Consider the following 19,129-nt stretch of genomic DNA (forward strand, 5'->3'; position numbering starts at 1 on the left):
GCCTATTCTTGGGGGCTGTAGGAAGGTGTGAAGGAATCAAGGAGCCATGGGAGTAAAGGAGCCAGTATAACTAGTGGGTAGCATTCTTTAATGCAGTGTCTGCCAGGTGATTTCCCACACCTGATCCAGTTCCCCCTTTCTGGTGGCCTTTGCAAAATATAACAGCAATCTCAGATGGTTTCTGAACAGCTTGGAGAAAACGTAAAATCTCCTATGCATATTTGATAGGCAAATTTTTTGCTGTCAGATTGCTCCATGGGCATGTAGAACATGGAAAGCATATTTTGAACCTGTAAAAACATTTACTCTTATTTTCCCCTAGCTCTAGGGCACTAGTAAGTGCTATTAATTCTACCTTCTGGGCAGAGTTCCCAGGGGGCAGGGGTTTGGCCTCTATGGTGTGGTGGACTCTGACTGCTGCATACATAACTCTCCTTACCCCTTGTTCAATAACCCATCTCTGTACCACTCTGTCTCCAGGTTAGGGAGAGGAAGATCTTTTAGATCAGATTGACTGGCATAAACTGAGTCCAAAACTCCTCGAAATCATGAACCAGGGCATCTAAGTGGGTAACTGTTTGGGAGAGGGGTTGTCAGGTTGAGTGTGTAGCACACCCAGAGGATTAGGTCAGGGGTATCTAAGAGCAAGGCTAGATATTTGTTGAACCTGCTGCTAACCAGCCACTGATGGCCTTTTGCTTCCAGAATATTCTGAACTTTATGGGGAGTCAGAACTTCCAGGGGTTGGACAAGTGTAAGTTTAGAGGCTTCCTCAATTATAATGGCCCTTGCAACTAATGCTCAGAAACGTGATCACATTTCTGGCAGCCAAAGGGTCTAACTGTTTTGAGAAATAGGCAACCAGCATAGCATCAGATCCTAAGGACTGGGTTAGGACTCCCAAAGCCTGTTCTTTCATCAACATACATAGTGAAAGGTTTGTCTAGATTGGATAGAGATTAGTTTTCACAGTCTCAAAAGCTTTAGCCTGGTTGGGCCCCACTCTAGAGGGAGTGAGTCAGGGCCTTGAGTAGAGTCATAAAGGAGCTTAGCAATAAGACCAAAATTAGGGATCCAAAGTCTACAAATTCTAGCCATGCCTAGAAAACTGTGGAGTTGTTTTTTAGTGGCTGGAACAGGGATGGACAGCATTGCCCTTTTTCTCTCTGAAATTAAGGAATGAGAGGTGGGTGTTAGTTCATGGCCCAGATGGTGTGCTGGGCCATTTCACAGTTTGATGTGCTATTTGGACTTTGTTCAGAGGACCCTTTAGCCTCAAGTGCCTAAGAAATTGAGTTCCTGTGGCAATAGCCAAAGAAGCCTCCTGAGTGGGGCTACAAATGAGAATATCGTCCACATACTGAATTAAACTACTATCTGATGCTTCCAGGTCTCTTAAATCTTTTCCCAAGGCCTGGCCAAATAGATGGGGGCTATCCTGAAAACTTTGGGGCAAAACTGTCCGTGTTAGTTGTCATGGATTTGATTTCCCAGGGGGGTGTCCATTCAAAAGTAAAAATAAATTGTGAGTCTATATGAGGAGGTGTATAGAAAAAAACATCTTTGAGATCCAGGGTAGAAAACCAATGGGTGCCTCTAGGGATCTAAGTGAGTATAGTGTATGGGTTAGGGTCTATGGGATGGATAGGAATAACAGCCTCATAAACAGCACTGAGATTTTGAACCATGCAATACACCCCATTAGGCTTTTGCACAGGAAGGATGGGGTATTGCATGGGGACTGACAAGGGACAAGGATTTCATACTTAAGGAATTTTTCAATCAGTGGTTTCAGGCCCTTCCAGGCCTCAGGCTTATGACTGGCAACAGGTGGGGGAACATATGAGGGTCTTGGAGGCAAACAACAGCTGGGGTGGCATAAGTAGCTCACCTAGGAATTCCCTGATCTCAAACAACTTGCTCAACTGTCTCCCACACATTCAGGGGAACATGGGGAGATCTGGTAAGCAGACGCAAAAAGGGGATGGGAGGCTTAACTAGAGAAAATTGGCACCCCAGTTTTACCATCAAGTCCCTTCCCAACAATGAGGCAGGACAAGAACAGAGGATAAGGAAGGAGTGCTCAAACAGACAGGGGAGGGGGTATGTCTCTCAACAACCCTTAAGTTTCCCTTTGATGCCCACAACCCAACATGTAGATGGCAAGTAGGACCAGAGTATTAGGTTAAGACAGATAACATAGCTCCTGTATCTATGAGGAAATAGACAATCTTACACATGACATCGATTTTTGACCAGGGCTTGGTCAGAAAGATGGAGAAGGGGAGAGCACAGGCTTTCCCATCATTCCAAGTCTTGAGAAGACTGGAGGACAGGGTACTGAGAGGTAGCTCCACCACCTTTTCTACTTCAGGGACAATCCTTCCTCCAATGTACCTCCTGATTATATCTTGGGCACAGTCCCGGAGGCTTCAATCCTGGGGGTTTCCTTGGGGGGGGTGCCCTGGAGGGGCACTCCCTGGACCAGTGGCCTTCTTTGTGGCATCAAAAACAGGTATTCCCATTGCCTGAGTCACCAGAAGCATCAGAGGGTTTTTTCCTAGCTATAACAACTTCCAAGAATTGAGCCTGTTCTCTGTTCTTAGCCCTAACTCTGTATTCTTTCTTCTCTGCTGCAGATAGGTCAAAGACTACAAAGGCCATCTCCAATAATTGGGCCTGAGGTGTTTGGGGTCCCATTGTCAATTTCTGCAGTTCCCTCCAAATATCAGGGGCAACAAATGAAGTACGTGCCAAGGATGGTTGCCCCCTCTATAGAGGTGAGGTTTAAATTGGTATACTTCCTGATAGCTTCCACCAACCAGCTCTGGAAAAGGGCAGGGTTTTCATCTCCTCCCTGAGTGATCTCTTTAATTTTATCTTAATTGATTTGCTTGTTAAATCCATTTTTAAGCCTTCTAAAAGGCATATCACCACATGGTTTCTCTTTCTCCAAACCTCATTTTTCTGATAATCCTATCCTGGGTTATTAGTGCGGACTGCAGTAGCTCCTGGAGGGTTAGGGTTAGACCTAGCCAAACCATTCCCAAACTTCTGGGCCTGTTCCCAGATTCTCCTCTTCTCATCAATGGTACAATAGGTGGAGGAGAAAATATGGAGATCACCCCAGGAAAGCCCAAATTGAAGGGAGACATCCCTAAAGCCCTCGGTAAACTAGGTGGGATTTTCAGAGTACTGACCCAGTTTCTATCTAACCCCAGTGAGGTCAAACATCAAGAATGGGACATGTACTCTAATCTTCCCACTGGGCAAGGCAGCTACTTTCCATAGAGGAAAAAGCCTTGGAGGTATAGTGGAATGGGGGCTGGAGAGGAAGGGAGATAGAAGGTCCCACTCCTTGTGAGGGAGGGGCTAGAGGGTGTGAGCTGTTGGGGAACTGCATTTGGCTGCAAGGTTGGAGGATCTGGCAGATAAAGGGAAGCATCCTCATGCCAAGAGCTGTGAGGTTCCTGGTAGGAACCAGCTGGCACTGGAGGAGGGGGAGGGAGGGCATGAGAAGCAGCCAGAGCCAAGAGGAGAGGGCAGAGAAGGGGTGGGGGCAGCAGGAGGGTGTAGGGAAGGGGTAGGAGCTGTAGGAGGGGATGGAGAATGGCAGTTAGACAAGGAAGGAAATTAGAAGGGAGGGGCCGGAAGGGAAAGGGGAAGTGGCAGAAAGGGTAAGAGGAAGCAGGAGCTGGGGGGGTGGTGGCATAAATGACCTAGGGGTCAAAGCCCTGGGGGCCACAAAAAGGGGATCAGCCAAGATATCAAGTTGATTCACGTTCCTTTTTGTGGGGTGGGATCTTGTGAGAGTGCTATGTGCAAAGACCCAAAAACGGGCCATGTTTCTTGGTCCTCCAGGTAATACTGAGGCCAAGCTCTGTTGTGAAAGAACATAAGCTATTTCTTTTTGAGGTCTCTAGAGAAACCAAACTTTTTCCAATTCTTAAAAGACAACCCAGGGGCAAGTTTTTGGAAACTAAAAAAATTGGCCCGTTTTTGCCTGTAAGCCTCAGAAACCAGAAAGTACTTAGTTTTCTCAATTCCCTACTCTCCTAGAGAATCGAGAGAATTGGGCATACACTTCCAGATAGGAGATCCCCTATGTGGCCAAGAAGTGGGGAGGAGGGGGGGGGGGCGGAACTGTGAAGTAATAGAAAGCCCTGGGACCTGGACCACCAGCCAAGGGAGAATGGAGCCTAGATAGGATTAAGGGTGGGAAGTGGCCAGGAGCCATAGGAGGTAAGACAATGGAGGGCTAGGCTAGGTTAAGGGTAACAGAGAATTGGGAGATTGGGTGTAGTCACAATGAAAGGCTAGTTGATGGGATTATAGCTTCAGGCTAACACCAGAGATTTGGCCATGTGGGGAAAGTCCAGGGCTTTTCCTTTTTGGGGTTTAGCTCCCATCCTCATCACCTGAACCCATGGACTCAAACTGGATGAAGAGCCTGAGGGTATCAGGCTCAAAAAGCACCTCCAACCCTTCCCAGATGCTTGGAGAGCAACTCTAACTGCAGAGTGAGAAAGGGATAGAGAGAGAGAGAGAGAGAGAGAGAGAGAGAGAGAGGAGGCTTACATATCTTCCAGTCTTGACTGGCAAAGGGATTTGAGGTAGTTCCCCCATATAGGGCCATCAAAATACAATGCTGTTTAGAATTGCTGGGAACTCTAAAACATAAGGGTACAAGCCAGCATCTACCTGGAATGAATTCACTCACTCAAACCTTCTTTCAGTCAAAGGTTTATTGTAATGCCAATAGTGAGGCTAGATTCCTAGTGGATCTGCAACTTAAAGGGGGTAAGACTGATACTTACAAAAAAGGATAGTGAAAAGATTTGGATGGGATTAAGGAATGGTAAATAGCCTGGGGTGGGCCAGGTGGACAATGAAAGGAGTTAAGTAATCTGGGTTGGGTCAAGCATCACAGTGAAAGGACTATCTAGGTGGGCTGGGGTGGGCCAGATGCCTTGGAGAGACACTAGTGATTTAGGCTGCTGAAATGTGTGGGAAAATTCAGGGACTGGGCTACTTTTAAGGACATGGTCTTTTCTTTTTAGGGGTCCAGGTCCCATCACTCTGTGTGGGATGCCACTCAAATTAAAAAAACACAGGTATCCAAGGAGAAACAGAAAGTTAATTTATTATTATTATTATTATTATTATTATTATTATTATTATCACTATTTCAAATCTTGACATTTGGGTGTCCTTCCACCAGGATGATCTGATGAGGGGAAACAAAGTACAGGAGCAAAAGACCTGATTAAATAGCCCTAATGAGCAAATCCCCCTCTCACCAACTATCCAATACTTGGCTCACAGTCTCAGTGTACCATAGAAACTGAAAACAAAACAATGAACACAATATACATATCTATATTTCTTAGTTTGCTGAAGTAATACCAAAGAAGCAATTAAAGATGTACAGTCAAGCTAGACGCTGTACTGTATAGCCAGGTCACTATGACTGAAATATAGCAACAGGTGCATCAACAAAATATGGGGGGGGGGTGCTTCTTCAGGAGTTTCAGGCTTGGCAAACTTTAACTACTGAACAATGGCATGGGGTGGGCTACTTGGGGTTGAATTCCTGTAAATCAGATGATTTCTAGTAAATGGAAATTTAGGCCTGTCAGGCTGCTATGCCTGCCTTGAGTCTAATACAATTTCTATTTATTACTCTAAGAAGTTTTCATGGCACCCCTCATCCCACTCATCCTTATCCCAAACCTTAATTACACTGAGAAGTCTTCACTGGGACATCCCATTCAACTCCATCACCCTAACCCCTCAGACCTCTTCAAAACAAATTATTTAAATATAAATATAAAGCAACTTCAGCTGTCTTCATGGTCTAGGACACAAATAATTCAAAAGAAGTGAAAAATAAAATAAAAATAAAAACTAACACTCACCTTAAGATCACTCAACCCCCCTCCTCCATCTCCCCTAGCAGGCCAAGGACCTGACGGCTTGCAACAAAACCCAACCCCACATCCTGAGCCCCCTTCCCTCTTTCCAGAGCCACTGAGATCCTGATTCCACGGCTGTGAAAGTTTCCCTGGGCAGCAACAGACAACCAGTGTGGCAGATAGCAGCCCTTCAGGAGCAAAAGTTTGCTGGGGACCACAACCCCATACCACCAGTGCAACAGTTCTCTAAACAGCCAGTAAGGAATGAAGGGGGCAGGATAGGACACCAGGACAGCCATCCCCTATGGAAGTGATGAGGATGGGAGCTAGACCCCAGAAAGGAAACACCCTGGACTTTCCCAAGTTCTGCAAGCAATTAGGAGAAATACTTTCAAATAAAATAGAAATTTGAATAATTCAAGACTATTCTGCACCCACCAGGAAGGAACAGAATAATGTGTTCTGAAGAGCAAAAGGGCTCAAGATGCAGGCCAGGGCAAATCTGAGCTTGATCAAAAATAAAAAAGATGGACATAAAATAATAAAGAGGCATTTGAAACATTTTTTTATATGAGGCAATTGGGGTTAAGTGACTTGCCCAGAGTCACACAGCTAGTTAAGTCTTATGTGTCTGAGGCCAGATTTGAACTCAGATCCTCCAGGACTGGTGCTCTATCCACTGTATCACCTAGCTACCCCAATTTGAAACATTTTTTTAGAAAAAAACAGAGCCAAACATATTGTTTGCTTCTCAAATACTCCAGACAACAGAAGTACATGAATGAATAAATGCAACAGCTAAAGACAGCAAAATCAACAGTGACAGCAGAGAAACCAGTAAGAAGCTTCTTTCTAAATGTATACGAGCCAACTGTGAAGGCAAAGCCCAGTGGAGGTAACAATGAAGAGAGCCTGTGGCCTTATGCACAGAACCTGAAGACACCCAGCCTACAAGTGAATCAATGCTTTTTTTGTGAGATTACATTACAACATGGGAGAGTTCATGAAAGATGGGAGTAAAAGGATAGAAAGGAATGTGTAATATGCTGAGGCCAAATGAGAAAAGCCTACAAGAGAGTGGGTGAGAAGGAAGAGTTGAAAAAGAGAAGAAAGGAGGCCTTGCTATCATGGTGAGAAGGGGCTCCACTGATGAATGCCAGGTGAAGAGATGGTCTTTAAAGGGAAATACACGAGTCCTGGGGCATTTGGTGCTTGAAAAGTCTACTTTTTTTTACCTCAGGAGGGAGAAGGGGAGAACTTTGAATAGCTGACTTCTTGAGGAATGGGAGAATATGAACCCAGTGCAGAGATTTTGAGGTAAATATGGGGGAAAAGGTAACTAAAGGAGGGTATAGATAAGTAGTGGACTGCATAATTAAGGATGTAGTAGTGGAGGAAGGACCGTATCATGGGTCAGTGCCCTGACACCTGCTATCTTTATCTTTCTTCTGGGGGTGAAGCACAATGGAAAAGGGGAATTCATGTGGCAAGTTCTATAAGGCAGTGGCAGAAACTACTTTTAAGTTTTGGTTGCACAAGGAATACAATTATAGGGATCATGGACTACAGAATAAGGGTCTAGAGCAGGGATGGGGACCTGTGGCCTTCTAGGTCCTTAAGTGCAGCCTCTTGACTGAATCTAAAATTCATAGGACAAATCCTTTTGTTTTTATTAACACATTTTTGTTTGCATTTTTTGAATGAATATATTTAAAATACCAAAGAATAAAATAAGTTTCAACAAAATAATCCTCCCAGATTGACTGGCACAATTAGAACATTAGCCATAAGCGCTCAACTGATCTCTGCTATGCTCATCATTTAGTTCTAACTTCCCCCACCTGACTAGCACCACTACCACATGAGACTGGTTGGCAAGAATTAATGGAGGTCAAGTATGCCAGTCTGTTATCAGCTTGTGATAACGGTGCACTGTGTTCCTGTTTGAAGTGGAATTTGTGAATAGTTGCACGTCTTGACAGTATTTTTTAATTCTGCCTGCTTAACAGCCCCCTCATATGAGTCACAGAAGACCAAGAGAATGCTGCAGGAAGAAAACAGATTTTTTTTATTCCTTTTTTTATTAATTTATTTTTAGTTTTCAACAATCACTTCCATAAGCTTTTGAGTTTTAAATTTTTCTCCCCCTCCCTCCCTGCCTTTCTCCCCAAGACAGCATGCAATCTGATATAGGCTCTACATATACATTCCTATTAAACCATATTTTCACATTAGTCATGTTGTAAGGAAATTAGAACCAATAAGAGGAACTACAAGAAAGAGGGAACAAAACAAAACAGAAGGAAAAAAAGAGCAAATAGTATGCTTCAATTTGCATTCAAACTTCAGAGTTCTTTCTCTGGATGTCTCATGATGCATTTTCCATCATGAGACTTTTGGAGATGTCTTAGATGTTCGTACTGCTGAGAAAAGCTAAATTTATCAAAGTTAGTCACTGCACAACATGGCTGTTACTGTGTACAATGTTCTCCTGGTTCTGCTCACTTCACTCAGCAGCAGTCCATATACGTCTTTCCAGGTTTTTCTGAAGTCTGCCTGCTCATCATTTCTTATAGCACAATAGTATTCCATTATATTCATATACTATAATTTGTTCAGCCATTCTCCAATTGATGGGCATCCCCTCAAATTCCAATTCTTTGCCACCACAGAAAGAGCTGCTATAAATATATTGTACATGTGGGTCCTTTTCCCATTTTTATGATCTCTTTGGGATACAGCCCTATAAGTGCTATTGCTGGGCCAAAGAGTATGCATATTTTTATAGCCATTTGGGCTTAGTTCTAAATTGCTCTCCAAAGTGGTTGGTTCATTTCACATCTCCAGCAACAATGCATTATTGTTCCAACAGAAAACAGATTTTTTTAAAATGAGGATTGGGAATTGCAATAATATCTTGTTTCTGCTAAAGATAAGATGATTTGCTTGCTTTGTGATACTACAATATCAACATTAAAAAATTTCAATGCTCATCAATATTATAACACTCATAAGGATCACAGATATTTCAAATTAGAGGGAGAGGCACGAAAGGTTGTACTGCAGAAATTAAAAGATGAAAAGCAAAAGCAAAGACAATTTTTTCAAGCAGCAATAAGACCTGGAAATACTGCCACTTAAGCAACTCACAAAGTATCTTATATACTCAGGGAAAAAAGGAAAACCACTCAGTGAAATGGAAATTGTAAAAGAATGCATTGTCAAAGTTGGAGAATGCTTAGATCCCAACAACATTTCAAAGTACAAACAACTGTTTGTTGTTTCAAGGAGAACCATAACTGAATGGCAGCATGAATTAATTTTAAACTTAACAGAACAATTTCATGCAATATTTCAAAGAAAAAGTATACATCATTCAATCACTTTCAATGAATCAACTAATACTGTTGAGGTCTGAGAGGGTGAAACCCCTCAAAGACTTAAGTACAAGACAGGGTCATCTGGAAGGAATTCACAAACTCAAGCAATCTTTAAGTCAAGTTGCAAAAAGCTTATTGTTACACTTTTCAGCTGGCAAGGATTCTTAAAGAACTTGTGATCTTAAAGGAGTATAGTTAAAGTTTATATAGTACAAAATACAATAAAACATGTGTCAAATATGCTAACTAGGTGATTCAGGGTGGGATTAGGGAATGGTTACGGAGTGGTCAGTTCTTAAAGGAACATGTACTTTTTTTTTTGGCAATTGAAGTTAAGTGACTTGCCCAGGGTCACATGGCTAGTAAGTATCAAGTGTTTGGCTGAGGCCAGATTTGAACTCAGGTCCTCCTGACTTCAGGGCAGGTACTATATTCACTGTGCCACCTAGCTGTCCCTGAACATGCACTTCTTGTATCTACTACACAGGCGTTTTACCCAGAGTTCACTAGGAAAAGCTCATGGGGGGGGCACATGGAGGTGTGGTTTTAGGCCTGCTACATCACTAAGTTAATTAGCAATCAGGGGTAACTGAGAGGTGTCCAGTCTGCCACCAGTCAATGTCTTGTTTGACAAGAAAGATGTAGAGAGTATACATATGCCTTAGGTCTAGAATATAGATAATGAGGTAGGGTGGTAGTATAGATAGTCCAGTGGGTAAGATATCTTTATGACCCAGTGCAAAGCCAGCTCAAACTAATAATTCCTTCAGGTGCTGTTTGTTACTGCACCAAGGAGAAAGATAAGGGTCTTGCTGGGGCCCACTCATAAGTAACTGCTAGGCACAGTGTCCTTGGGCTGGGGAGAAATTGTCAGAGACATTTTTCTGAGGCTAGGGAGAAATTGGGGTCCAAGTACAAGCACCCAAACATAAGCATCCAAGCAGCCCAACAATACTACTAACTTGGCACAGTTTTTATACTCCATTTAGGTCATAACAGATGATTTTCTTTGCTACAAAGAGTCACTTGGTTTGGGCACTCTGGCAAATAGAACATGGGGAATACATATCTTCAACAACTTTCAAGATAAATGTCATGAAGTTGGACTGAATTTGGTAAATTTAGTGAGTGTATGTAGGCACAGTGCACCATCCATGACAGGAAAACATGAAGGATTTTTTGCACAGATTAAAAAAGTACTAACAGATCCATACTTCTTTTCATTGTATCTTACATCAGCAAAATCTCTGTGCCAAAGCTACTATTTTAAGTGATACTTGGCAACAAGTTATAAGTATTGTTAACTATATTCATGCAAATGCAACACACCATCATCAGTTTCGTAGCCTGCTACAGTTGAACCATGAGGTATTCAGTGTGGATTTGCTGTATTATTCTAAAATGTGTCAGTTATCACAGGGACAGGTGTTAGCCAAAATTTTATCTCTGTGAGAACAGATAATTAAATTTTATGAAGAAAAGAATCAGGAATGTGAATTCTTGAAAGAAGATTTCTATAGGAATTCCACTGCATTTTGGTGTGCTATCATGTCAAATCAAAACTACTTGAATATTTCTTTTTTTTTTTTTTGGCAACTGGGGTTAAGTGACTTGCCCAGTGTCACACAGCTAGTAAGTGTCAAGTGTTTGGTCTGAGTCCGGATTTGAACTCAGGTAATCCACCGCACCACCTAGCTGCCCCTTGGATATTTCTTTCCAAAGAAAAACTAAGTCTATATATGATATGTGGCAAAAAGTCCAAGCATTTCAGGAGAAAAACTGTCTTTTTTCAAAATGCTTCTTCTTCAAAAGGAAATTTCCAATGAACATTTTCCTCAGTTAGTGAAGGTCACTGATGAGCCGGATAATATATATTAATCATTTGAAGACTACACAATTGTTATAGATCTATTAATTAGAGAATACAATGAAAGGTTCACTGACTTTGTGAATCATGACATCACACTCAAATTAGCACCTCAGTCTCATCTACTTGAATTCACCAAGGCACCTAAAGAACTACAAATGTAATTAATTGACTGAGCTCTGAGTAGCTGACATTTTAAAGTTATTGTTTGATGCTAAGAAAGATTCAACTGAAATATGGGAAAATGCAGTAGAATACCTACGCCTTTGGCAACATGCCCCAAAAATGCTTTCTTGCTTTTTAACCACTGAGTGGTATATACGTACCAGCACTGAGTGAAGACCCCTCAGAACACAAGACACCCTCCTCTTTCCTTCTCCCTCCTTTTTCTTAGTGTTAACAGACATTCCTGAGCCGTAAGAACATCCTGTCTATCTCATCCTCTAGTTAGTTATATGACCTTGGGTAAAAGACTGCCGAGACTGTAATTTCTATACCTCTTTGTGCTCTCTGCTGCTGGGGTAGTTTTTACTCCAATAGATTGTACATCTGAGGCTCAGCCAATAAGCCAACGGGAAGGGGCTTAGGATGGGCTGCTGTGTTAGGGTCTATATATCCTTGCTTTAAACAAAGAGCTCTCGAACTCTTAGGCTGATGCCAGCTTAGGCAGCACGGGAATGTCCTTTCTCGAGAAAGTCAATAAAGCAATTTCTTCTTTTCGCAAACTTTTGTCAAGACTCTGGTTTTAATTTGGGTAGGTGGTCTCTGTCCCACACAACCACTTACTGCTGAGAATCCACACTCTCCTCCCTAACCCAAATTAAGACACCAGGTCATAAATGATGGATACCCATCTAGAGGATCAACTGAAACTGCAGACCTCCATGCTGCAATCAAATATTCAAATGCTGTCCAACAAAAAGCAGACACTACAAAGTCATTACAAGGTGAGTTAACTTTAAAATTTACAAGTTGTTTTCATTTTTTTAAAGTATTAAGCACATAGTAGTTAGATTTTTACAAAATAACATATGTTTTTAAGTATATCTAATTGAAGCTTCTTGAATGCAACCTTATTTGATTACAGCTAACTAAATATTAATGTGGCCTTCCAACATGAAAAGTTTCCCCACCCCTGGTCTAGAGTAAACAGGGAAGAAACTGAGAGAAATTCTTTTTGGTATGGGGTACCAAAAAAAAAATGAAAGTTTTAAAACTAATGAACACGACTACTTAAAGTAAAGGAGAAGAAGGGGAAATCTCCTTGACTGAGAGGAAAAATGGTAAAAGAATTTTATAACCAGATAAAATCGGAGAGAAAACAGAACTAATAAGCAAAACCCCAAAGGAAAAGAGGTAACACATGAGAGGAGGGAATGAAGGGTAAAGGGAAAAGAGTCAGAAGGAACAGGGCCACCTTAAAAAAAAAAGTAAGATAAAGTAAGTAAAGAATCACAGTATTGTGTTAACAGCAGAGGGGAAATGGGGGAACCATAACTTGGGGGGGACAACATTGGAGACAAAGGAAAATAGAAACCTAACAACTTTAAATGTGAGTGGATTAAACAATCTTATAAAACAAAAAAGTGACAGATTGGATAAGAAAACAAAACTCTACAATCTGTTGCTCATAAGAAACACATTTAAAAAATAAAAACATACTCAAAATAAAACTCAGGGGATAGAAAAAAACTTTTTACTATGCATCAAGTGTATCCAGAAAAGCAGGAGTTGTAATCATGCTATCTGACAAAGCAAAAACAAACATTCAAAAGAGAAAAAGAGAAAACAAGGCAACTATATGATGCTGAAAGGACCTGTATACAATAAACAAATTTCAGTAGTAAACTTACACATTCCAAATGTCTTAGCATCCAAATTCACAAAGCAAAATTAACTGAGCATCACAAGAAGACATAGAGAAGACTACACAGTGGTAACAGGGAATTTTCAATATCCCTATCTCAGTTTTGGTTAAGTTTAACAAAAAGCTTGACAAAAGGGAAAATATGGAACTGAACAAATTCCTGGTGAAACTAGGGTTTTAAAAAGTTTATCTTCTATATGGGACAGCAAAACAATGTTCATATTTCTCACCATCACATCAAGCTTTTACAAAAATTGACCACTACTAGGGTATAGAGATATTGAAAACAAATGCAAAAAGGGAGAAATACTTCATAATTTTTTTATAAAACATAACATAATTAAAATAGCAGTTGGTTCTGAGATCACATACAAAAGACAAGCACAAATGGCAACTTAACAATGAAATGCTAAGTAATGAGTGGGCCAGAGAACAAATCATAGAAATAGTTGATTACTATGTAAAAGAAAATGATAATGAAGAAATAACATCAAAACTTCTGGAATGCAGCTTAAAAACTCCTTGGGGTGGGGGAAAACATATCCTTATAAACATACATCAACAAAAGAGTGGATTTATGAACTGGATAGGCATTTTTAAAAATTGGAAAGCCAACAAACAAACCTAAAATAAGTACATATTAAATAGGATATATTAAAAATTAGAGGGGAAATAAATCAATTTGAAACAAAAAAGAAGTGATCAGTTTTTATCAAAATTCATAAATCCTTAGCTAATCTGATTAAAAAGAAGAAAGCAGAAAATCAAATTATTAAATAGAAAATGAGCAAAGTAAAATCACAGCAAAACCAGAAGGAATAAAAAAATTGAAATAAATGATACACAGTTATATGCAAACAAAACTGAGAACCAAAAATATAAAATATTTAAAAAAATGTCTGTCAGAAGACCAGAGAGTGATTTTAAATAACCCAGTCTCATGAAAGGAAATATTTAGCTGTAAATGAACCACCAAAGAAAATAACTTCTGGTCCTAATGGAGAGAAAATTCTATCAAATTTTTAACGAACAGTTAGTAAAGTACAGTTGGCACTTTATTCTCAAAATTTAAGAAAGAAAGCACTCTACCAGAATTCTTTTATGAAACAAGTATAGTTCTGTCACCTAAACCAGGGAAAGACAAAACACAGTATAGGTCAATATCATAAACACTGATTCACAATTTTAAACAAAATCCTATCAAACAAACTATAGTGATTTATCTAAGAAGTCATTCATTATGACCAAGTAGGATTTATTATCAGTGATATAAGGATGACTCAACATTAAGGAAATAATCAACATAATCACATTAAAGACAAAAACATCCAAAACCACAAGATCATCTCAATACGCGAAGAAAAAGCCTTTAACAGAGTAGAACATTCATTTATACCCTAGAAAGTATAGGCATAGAGGGCCCTCTTTTTAATCATAAAAAGCATCTATCTAAAACCAAAAGTAAGCATCATAGGCAATGGAGATACAGTGAAATCTTTTCCAATAAACACAAGAATAAAGCAAGAATGCCCATTCTCCCCACTATTATTTGATATAGTTCTGGAGATGCTAGCAGCAGCAATAAGACAAGAGAAAGAAATTAAATATAGGTAAAGCGGAGATAAAACTCTCCCTATTTGCTGATGTTATGATTTACTCGGAAAATCCTAAGGAATCAGCAAAGCTACCTATTGAGACAATGAATAGCTTCAACAAAATTGCAGGGTGCAAAATAAATCCTCAAAAATCAACAGCATTTCTATATAATAATAAAACACAAGAAGCAATAATAAGGGAAATCTTAATCCAAATAACTACAAAATGTACAAAATATCTGGGGATTGACCTACCAAAGCACACAAAAGACTTGTAACAGAATTTAGTAAGGATCAGGTGAATCTAAAAAAGCAGGATTTGTAATCATGTTATCAGACAAAGCAAAAATAAAAAATTCACAACATACACATAAAAAAGGAAACTATATTATAGGCAACAAACTAGTATTAATATTAGGCTGATGCGTTTCCACTGCCTTAGCATCTAAATTCATAAAGAAAAAAAAATCTTAATTACATGAAGACATCATTAACAATAAGAGAAATGAGAAGATCACAATAACTTTAAGGTTTTACCTCACATGGAGCAAATTAGCAAAGATGACAAAAGATGGGAATAGTCAATGTTTGGGAGGGTATGGAAACATAGGCATATTAGTGCATTGTTGGTAGAGTTGTAAATCCATATAACCAGTTTGGAAAGCAATTTGAAATTATGCAAATAAAATGACCAAATGTCCACATACTGTGACCCAGAGATTTTACTACATGTACCCCAAGAGGGTCATTGATGTCATTGATTAAAAAAAAAGCCTCAAACGTTTATAAACAAAGCACCAAAATATTCATGCCAGTACTTTAAAAAATTATTTTTATTTTCCTTTTCTGTCAGTCAATCTGATAAGTGTGAGGTGGTTCCTCAGAGTTGTTTCAATTTTCACTTCTCTTAATTATTAGTGCTTTAGAGCATTTTTTTCATATGACTATTGACAGCTTTGATTTCTTCCTCTGAAAACTGCCTGTTCACATCCCTTAACCATTTATCAATTGGGGAATAGCTTTTATTTTTATAAATTTGGTTCAGTTCTGTATATATTTGAGAAATGACATTTTTATCAGAGAAACTTGGTATAAATTTTTTCCCAATTTCCTATTTTTCTTCTAATTTTGGCTATCATAGCACTTTTTGTAGAAGCAAAGAACTAGAAACAAAGTAGATGGCCATCAATTGAGAAATAGCTAAACAAATTATGATATAACAATATAATAAAATATTACTGTGCCGTAGGAAATGACAAACATAATGAATGTACAGAAGTATGGAAAGACTCACGTGAACTATGCAGAGTGAAGTAAGAAGAGCCAAGAAAATAGGCACAATTATTGTAGTAACTTTTCACAAAGGGACAAAAAGAGTTGAAACAGAAAAATAAATCTGAGAGCTTCAAGAAATATATATTCCTACTTCGGTGCCAGAAGAATATGACTAATACATAAGAAGTTCGAATAATTGTATTTGGCAAAGACACTGGAGTGGTTTCTCATTTCCTTCTCCAGCTTATTTTACAGATGAGGAAATTAAGGCAGACAAGGTTAAGTGACTTGCCCAGGGTCACACAGCTAGTAAGTGTCTGAGGCTGGATTTGAACTCAGGAAAATGAGTCTTCCTTACTCCAAGTCCAGCAGCTCTATCCAGTGCCTGAAAGTAAAATAGCTGTCCAATATTCCTGCCAATCTCCTGAGAATCTTTCCTATAACTCAGGAGAACATATTACGAGTAAAAGGTTGCTATTTTAGGTTTTAAATATGTGTTAATGGGCACTTATATGAATCTTTGACATCTTAAGCATTTCCTATACCTGATATTTACTACTTTGAACATTGAGTAACTTTCCTAGAAGGGTCCCTGTTAATCCTTTTGGGGTACGTCCCACACACCAGCACACCTAAGCTTTTATCTAAGAGATTTTTCCATAGGACTTTGGAGAGTCCCATGGAAATATAATGATCCAGAGAGTGTGAGATATCTGATTCCCATTCTTTAAGATCAAATTCCCAAAGGACTTATTGCTGTTTATACCCTTTGTGGAAAAAGGAACCTGTGCTCGGTTGTGGGTAACATGAATATAGTTCTTTCTGCTAGAACTCATACACTCTGCATATTTTCATATAAAGCTTGCCATATTTCTTTGAATTATTCATATTAATCATTTCCTGATAGTTATATTCCATAATTTTCAAAACAAGACAGCATGGCATAAGGGATAGAGAACCAGCCTCACAGTCACAAAAAACTGGATTCAAGCACTAGCTTTCACACATACTGGCAGAATGATGCTAGGGAACTCTATTAGGGTGATAAATCGGAGAGTGGTAGCTGCCTTGGTAAGAGGGAGTTTCCTACAGTAGTGAAGTCAGAAGTCCAGAAAAAAACAAACATATACCAGTCTCCAACAATTGGCACATGATTTCTTTCTAACTTTATGCTATTATAAATAATGCTTCTATGAATACTCAAATATTCAAATGGATCTATAATCTCAATAATTTCAGAGTTCCCTCCAACACAGATCACAACCCATCCATGCCTGCCCATCCTGTGTGACTGGTGCCCATGTTTTCCCAAAAGTTCATCCACTTATCACATGAGTAGCCCTTCTCAATCTCTCTAGAAATTGCCACAGACTACTTTGGCTGACCACCTATTATCCCTTGCTCTTGCCACATGACCAGCCCAACTTTTCTTCCTGTCATAGAATTCTTTAATGGCATTCTTTACTCCTATTCTTCAGAGCTCCTCATTGGTTATGTATTTCAGTCTGTTCACTACCACTATATGCCTTTTCACTGCTCTCTGTAGATACTCATTAGCTTTTTTTTTTTGGCTAGGCAATGGGGTTAAGTGACTTGCCCAGGGTCACACAGCTAGTAGGTGTTAGTGTCTGAGGCTGGATTTGAACTCAGGTCCTCCTGAATCCAGGGCCGGCGCTCCATCTATTGTGCCACCTAGCTGCCCCTCTTCATTAATTTTTCAGAGACAACGGTGTTCCATATCATGCTGCCATATAGGAAAAAAACAAACACTAAAATATTAGTATTAAAAAGACAGAGCTTCGCTTTCATGGGAATCTTAGGATCAGGAAATAAGCTCTGTAGTTTCCCAAGGACAATTTAGGCCATTTTCATTCTCCTTTTCAACTGTGAACCCAGCCCACTGACCATCAGTACTATCTGTCCCAGATATACATACTGTTGTTCAAGTTCTATAAGGTATCCATCCAACTGCTTGGCTAGTAAGTGTCTGAGGCCAGATTTGAACTCAGGAAGATGAGACTTCTGGACTCCAGGCCCAGCACTCTATCCACTCACCACCTAGCTGCCCTTCAGGGAGCTTACATTCTAATAAAGGAAGACAGAAAATAAATGGCTGCTGAGGAAGGGTGGGAAGGTTATATCAAGTGTGGGCTACAGAATAAGCTGGAGGTGAAGGAAGTAGATAGATAGATAGATAGATAGATAGATAGATAGATAGATAGATCCTTCCCCAGAAGCTCTGCAGCATCCTAGGGCTTGACGTAATCAATCAGCCAAACGTCATCCAAAAAAAAGGAGTACCTGGAGAACCTCACCAACCACAGGGAATTCTTTTTCAACTAGGACTTTACACTAGATCTCCTCCATCACAGCGGTGGCTACCTTTGGCAAACACATCAAGTGCTAAACAGGTCCAACAGAACTTACTGTCTTTCCCTTAAGTTACGACCCAGCTCTTGCCAACTCCCTGTTGCAAATGAAGGTACTTTCATCCTCCCAGTCACTCAGGCTTGCAATCTTAGTGTCCTTCTCAACTCTTTGTTCTACATATATCCATTCTGTTACCGTATCTTGACATCTCTGCCCTCACAACATCTCCCACATGCACCCCCTTTATTCTACTCACACAGCCACCACCCTTGTTCAGGACCTCTTCACTTCCCATCAGGACTATTGCAATCACTTCCTAATCGGTGCGTCGGTCTCCTGTAATCCAATCTATTGCCCAGACAGATGCCAAAGTGATTTTTCTAAAGTACAGATCTGACCATGTCACCTTTCCTGACCACTCAATAAACTCCGGTGGCTCCCGAATACCTCCAAGATCAAATATAAAGTCCTCTGGCATTTGAAGCTCTTCATAACCTGAACCCTTCCCATCTTTCCAGTTTTCCTACATTTTATTCCCCTCTGGACTGTATTCTGCAATCTAGCCACACTGGCCTCCTTGCAGTTCTTGAATACTTATGCACCACTGTCTCCCACGCCTGAAATGAATTCCCGCCTCACCTCTGCCTTTTAATTTCCCTGGCTTCTAAAGGAACATGCACATAGCAAGCACCCAGTTAAAGTCACCCGATTCAACCAAATGCTTAAATCGCTCTGGCCTCTACTTCGGCTTTAAGATGACCCCGCCCTCAACCTCCCCACGTGGTAAAAGTGGGCGGGAACTTAGAGGAAAGCTTAGTCCGGAGATTCTAAGGGGCCTATTGGTGCCTATGTCAAGAAGA

The sequence above is a fragment of the Phascolarctos cinereus genome, unplaced genomic scaffold, assembly GCF_003287225.1.
Source record: "Phascolarctos cinereus isolate Bilbo 61053 unplaced genomic scaffold, phaCin_HiC Scaffold_4;HRSCAF=312, whole genome shotgun sequence".
Taxonomy (NCBI): Eukaryota; Metazoa; Chordata; class Mammalia; order Diprotodontia; family Phascolarctidae; genus Phascolarctos; species Phascolarctos cinereus.